Genomic DNA, 6990 nt, shown 5'->3' on the forward strand with positions numbered 1-6990 from the left:
CAAATTACGAACGTAAAAACATAGTGGAAAACATACGTAAAATGCAATATTTCTGGTCTTATAACCTTTTTTTTGTTTTCTCATACCAAATTTTACATAGTGAATCAATATGAATGTAACTATTTGTATTCCAAACGTAATTTATTTATGAAGCGATCGTAAGATTACTTCGGGTGAATAATAACTTATTTGCGTCATTACTATATATATATCTATATATATATATATATATATATATATATATATATATATATATATATATATATATATATGAGAGGGACGGGGCGCCACACACCCACGACAATCCCCAAGCTGTGCGCAGCGCCCCTCTCCTCGGTTTCATCCTCCGTTAAGTTTTTCTGCAGTGCACGGTTAAGCCCTACGGGAACAAGTTCACCACCACCGTCATCACGCCATCGTGCTACCGGAACTCATCTACTACTTCCCTCTCTACTGGATCGAGAAGGCGAGGACGTCATCAAGCTGAACGTGTGCTGAATGCGGAGGTGCCGTATGTTCGGTACTTGATCCGTTGGATCATGAAGGTGTACGGCTACATCAACTGCGTTGATAAACGCTTCCGCTTAACGATCTATGAGGGTACGTAGACATACTCTCCCCTCTCGTAGCTATGCATCTTCATGGATAGATCTTGCGTTTGCATAGAAATTTTTTGTTTTCCATGCAACGTTCCCCAATAGTGGCATCATGAGCCAAGTTTATGTGTAGATGATTGATACGTCCATTTTGCATCATGTTTACCTACTGTTATTTATAATGTTTTTATGCATAATAATGCTTTTTGGATTAATTCTAATGTCTTTTCTCTCATAATATGCAAGGTACACACATAGAGGGAGAATTCCGGCAGCTGGAAATCTGGACCTAAAAAAGCTACGTCAGGATACCTATTCTGCACAACTCCAAATGAGCTGAAACTTCACGAGAATTTTTTATGAAATAAATAAGAAATACTTGAGCAAATAACCACCGGAGGGGGGGCCACCTGGTGAGCACAAGACACCAGGGCGCGCCTGGCCCCCAGGCGCGCCTGGCCCCCAGGCGCGCCCTGGTGGGTTGTGCTCAGCCCAGCCCACCTCCGGTGTCCATCTTCTGGTATATAAATCATTTTGACCTAGAAAAAAAATCAGGAGAGGACTTTGGGGATGGAGCGCCGCCGTCTCGAGGCAGAACTTGGGCAGGAGCACTTTTGCCCTCCGGTGGTGCAATTCCGCCGGGGGAACTTCCTTCCCGGAGGGGGAAATCATCGTCATCATCATCACCAACAACTCTCCCATCTTGTGGAGGGCAATCTCCATCAACATCTTCAACAACACCATCTCCTCTCAAACCCTAGTTCATCTCGTGTTCAATCTGTGTACCAGAACTATAGATTGGTGCTTGTGGGTGACTAGTAGTGTTGATTATATCTTGTAGTTGATTACTATATGGTTTATTTGGTGGAAGATTATATGTTCAGATCCAATATGCTATTTAATACCCCTCTGATCTTGAGCATGATTATCATTTGTGAGTAGCTATTTTTGTTCTTGAGGTCATGGGAGAAATCTTGTTGCAAGTAATCATGTGAACTTGATATGTGTTCGATATTTTGATAGTATGTATGTTGTGATTCCCTTAGTGGTGTCATGTGAACGTCGACTACATGACACTTCACCATATTTGGGCCTAAGGGAATGCATTGTGGAGTAGTTATTAGATGATGGGTTGCGAGAGTGACAGAAGCTTAAACCCTTGTTTATGTGCTATTCCGTAAGGGACCGATTGGATCCAAAAGTTTAATGCTATGGTTAGAATTTATTCTTAATACTTTTCTCATAGTTGTGTATGCTTGCGAGGGGGGTTAATCATAAGTAGGAGGTTGTTCAGGTAAGAACAGCACCGATCCACCCACATATCAAATTATCAAAGTAGGGAACACGAATCGAATCAACATGATGAAAGTGACTAGATGAAATTCCCATGTACCCTCAAGAACGCTTTGCTTATTATAAGAGACCGGTTTGGCCTGTCCATTGCCTCAAAAGGATTGGGCTACCTTGGTGCACTTTTGTTGCTAATATCATTACTTGCTCGTTACAAATTATCTTGCTATCAAACTACTCGGTTACTTACAATTTCAGCACTTGCAGACACTACCTTGCTGAAAACCACTTGTCATTTCCTTCTGCTCCTCGTTGGGTTCGACACTCTTACTTATCGAAAAGGCTACAATTGATCCCATATACTTGTGCGTCATCAAGGCTCTTTTCTGGCTCCGTTGCCGGGGAGTGAAGCGCTCTTGGTAAGTGGAAATTGGTAAGTGGAAACCTATACCAGTTAAAGAAGAAACTATAATTTATAATGTTGATCCAGTTGTCCCTTCTGCTTATATTGAGAAACTACCTTTTCCTCTTAGGATAAAGGAACATGCTAAAGTTTCAACTGTGGTTAACAAAAGCTACATTAGAACACCTAAACCCGATGAGCAAATTAAAGTAGAAGCTAGCATTGCTATGGTTAAAGATCTCTTCACTACAAAAAAATACACTTCCGTGATGATACGTGTTTGTCACAGTAGGTCGTGTTTTTTGTCATGCATGTACATCCATGACAAATTTATGACAGAATCAAGATAGTCATACCTGTGCTGTCGTAAAAGTGTTCCATGACATTACCAAAATTATCATCACGGAAGTGTCCACTTCCATGACGATAAATCGCGCGTCACAGAAGTGCTTTCGTCAAGGGTGACCGACACGTGGCATCCACCGTAACGGAACTCCGTTAATCTATCGGGTCGGGTTTTGGATCCAATAACCCGTTAAAAGCCCCGACCAATGGGGATTTTCCACGTGTAAAATCATCATTGGCTGGAGGAAACACGTGTCGGCTCATCGCTGGGACAGATGTCATCCACTCATTGGACAGAAGGCGCCTATGATACGTCGACACGTGGCATGTGTTGGGGAACGTAGTAATTTAAAAAAATTCCTACGCACACGCAAGATCATGGTGATGCATAGCAACGAGAGGGGAGAGTGTTGTCCATGTACCCTCGTAGACCGACAGCGGAAGCGTTATCACAACGCGGTTGATGTAGTCGTACGTCTTCACGATCCGACCGACCAAGTACCGAACGTACGGCACCTCCGAGTTCTACACACGTTCAGCTCGATGACGTCCCTCGAACTCCGATCCAGCCGAGTGTTGAGGAAGAGTTTCGTCAGCACGACGGCGTGGTGACAATGATGATGTTCCACCGACGCAGGGCTTCGCCTAAGCTCCGCAACGGTATTATCGAGGAGTAATATGGTGGAGGAGGGCACCGCACACGGCTAAGAGATCTCAAGGATCAATTGTTGTGTCTCTGGGGTGCCCCCCTGCCCCCGTATATAAAGAAGCAAGGGGGAGGCAGCCGGCCAAGGGGAGAGGCGCGCCATAGGGGGGAGTCCTACTCCCACCGGGAGTAGGACTCCTCCTTTCCTTGTGGGAGTAGGAGAAGGGAAGGGGGAAGGAGAAAGAAGGAAGGGTGCGCCCCCCTTCCCTAGTCCAATTCGGACCAGACCATGGGGAGGGGTGCGGACACCTTTTGAGGCCTTTCTCTCCTTTCCCGTATGGCCCATTAAGGCCCAATACGAATTCCGTAACTCTCCGGTACTCCGAAAAATACCCGAATCACTCGGAACCTTTCCGAAGTCCGAATATAGTCGTCCAATATATCGATCTTTACGTCTCGGCCATTTCGAGACTCCTCGTCATGTCCCCGATCTCATCCGGGACTCCGAACTCCTTCGGTACATCAAAACTCAATAAAACTGTCATCGTAACGTTAAGCGTGCGGACCCTACGGGTTCGAGAACTATGTCGACATGACCGAGACACGTCTCCGGTCAATAACCAATAGCGGGACCAGGATGCCCATATTGGCTCCCACATATTCTATGAAGATCTTTATCGGTCAGACCGCATAACAACATACGTTGTTCCCTTTGTCATCGGTATGTTACTTGCCCGAGATTCGATCGTCGGTATCTCGATACCTAGTTCAATCTCGTTACCGGCAAGTCTCTTTACTCGTTCCGTAATACATCATCCCGCAACAAACTCATTAGTCACAATGCTTGCAAGGCTTATAGTGATGTGCATTACCGAGTGGGCCCAGAGATACCTCTCCGACAATCGGAGTGACAAATCCTAATCTCGAAATACGCCAACCCAACAAGTACCTTTGGAGACACCTGTAGAGCACCTTTATAATCACCCATTTACGTTGTCACGTTTGGTAGCACACAAAGTGTTCCTCCGGTAAACGGGAGTTGCATAATCTCATAGTCATAGGAACATGTATAAGTCATGAAGAAAGCAATAGCAACATACTAAACGATCGAGTGCTAAGCTAACGGAATGTGTCAAGTCAATCACGTCATTCTCCTGATGAGGTGATCTCGTTAATCAAATGACAACTTATGTCTATGGCTAGGAAACATAACCATCTTTGATTAACGAGCTAGTCAAGTAGAGGCATACTAGTGACACTCTGTTTGTCTATGTATTCACACATGTATTATGTTTCCGGTTAATACAATTCTAGCATGAATAATAAACATTTATCATGATATAAGGAAATATATAATACTTTATTATTGCCTCTAGGGCATATTTCCTTCAGTCTCCCACTTGCACTAGAGTCAATAATCTAGTTCACATCACCATGTGATTTAACATCAATAATTCACATCACCATGTGATTAACACCCATAGTTCACATCTCTATGTGACCAACACTCAAAGGGTTTACTAGAGTCAATAATCTAGTTCACATCGCTATGTGATTAACACCCAAAGAGTACTAAGGTGTGATCATGTTTTGATTGTGAGATAATTTTAGTCAACGGGTCTGTCACATTCAGATCCGTAAGTATTTTGCAAATTTCTATGTTTACAATGCTCTGCACGGAGCTACTCTAGCTAATTGCTCCCACTTTCAATATGTATCTAGACCGAGACTTAGAGTCATCTAGATTTAGTGTCAAAACTTGCATCGACGTAACCCTTTACGGCGAACCTTTTGTCACTTCCATAATCGAGAAATATATCCTTATTCCACTAAGGATAATTTTGACCGCTGTCCAGTGATCTACTCCTAGATCACTATTCTACTCCCTTGCCTAAATCAGTGTAGGGTATACAATAGATCTGGTACACAGCATGGCATACTTTATAGAACCTATGGCCAAGGCATAGGGAATGACTTTCATTCTCTTTCTATCTTCTGCCGTGGTCGGGCTTTGAGTCTTACTCAATTTCACACCTTGTAACACAGGCAAGAAACTCTTTTCTTTGACTGTTCTATTTTGAACTACTTCAAAATCTTGTTAAGGTATGTACTCATTGAAAAACTTATCAAGCGTCTTCATCTATCTCTATAGATCTTGATGCTCAATATGTAAGCAGCTTCACCGAGGTCTTTCTTTGAAAAACTCCTTCCAAACACTCCTTTATGCTTTGCAGAATAATTCTACATTATTTCCGATCAACAATATGTCATTCACATATACTTATCAGAAATGCTTTAGTGCTCTCACTCACTTTCTTGTAAATACAGGCTTCACCGCAAGTCTGTATAAAACTATATCCTTTGATCAACTTATCAAAGCGTATATTCCAACTCCGAGATGCTTGCACCAGTCCATAGATGGATCGCTGGAGCTTGCATATTTTGTTAGCACCTTTAGGATTGACAAAACCTTCTGGTTGCATCATATACAACTCTTCTTTAATAAATCCATTAAGGAATGCAGTTTTGTTTATCCATTTGCCATATTTCATAAAATGCGGCAATTGCTAACATGATTCAGACAGACTTAAGCATAGATACGAGTGAGAAACTCTCATCGTAGTCAACACCTTGAACTTGTCGAAAAAAACCTTTTTGAGACAATTCTAGCTTTGTAGATAGTAACACTACTATCAGCGTCCGTCTTCCTCTTGACGATCCATTTATTCTCAATTGCTTGCCGATCATCGGGCAAGTCAACCAAAGTCCACACTTTGTTCTCATACATGGATCTCATCTCAGATTTCATGGCCTCAAGCCATTTTGCGGAATCTGGGCTCACCATCGCTTCTTCATAGTTCGTAGGTTCGTCATGGTCTAGTAACATAACCTCCAGAACAGGATTACCGTACCACACTGGTGCGAATCTTACTCTGGTTTACCTACGAGGTTTGGTAACAACTTGATCTGAAGTTTCATGATCATCATCATTAACTTCCTCACTCATTGGTATAGACGTCACAGGAACCGTTTCTTGTGATGAACTACTTTCCAATAAGGGAGCAGGTACAGTTACCTTATCAAGTTCTACTTTCCTCCCACTCACTTCTTTCGAGAGAAACTCCCTCTCCAGAAAGGATCCATACTAAGCAACGAATGTCTTGCCTTCGGATCTGTGATAGAAGATGTACCCAACTGTCTCCTTTGGGTATCCTATGAAGACACATTTCTCCGATTTGGGTTTGAGCTTATCAGGATGAAACTTTTTCACATAAGCATCGCAACCCCAAACTTTAAGAAACGACAACTTTGGTTTCTTGCCAAACCACAGTTCATAAGGCGTCGTCTCAACGGATTTTGATGGTGCCCTATTTAACGTGAATGTAGCTGTCTCTAATGCATAACCCCAAAACGATAGTGGTAGATCGGTAAGAGACATCATATATTGCACCATATCTAATAAAGTACGGTTACGATGTTCGGACACACCATTACACTGTGGTGTTCCAGGTGGCGTGAGTAGTGAAACAATTTCACATTGTTTTAACTGAAGGCCAAACTCGTAACTCAAATACTCTTCTCCACGATCAGATCGTAGAAACTTTATTTTCTTGTTACGATGATTTTCCGCTTCACTTTGAAATTATATGAACTTTTCAAATGTTTCAGACTTCTGTTTCATTAAGTAGATATACCCATATCTGCTCAAA

Source organism: Triticum aestivum, chromosome 5D (assembly GCF_018294505.1).
Source record: "Triticum aestivum cultivar Chinese Spring chromosome 5D, IWGSC CS RefSeq v2.1, whole genome shotgun sequence".
NCBI classification, from domain to species: Eukaryota; Viridiplantae; Streptophyta; class Magnoliopsida; order Poales; family Poaceae; genus Triticum; species Triticum aestivum.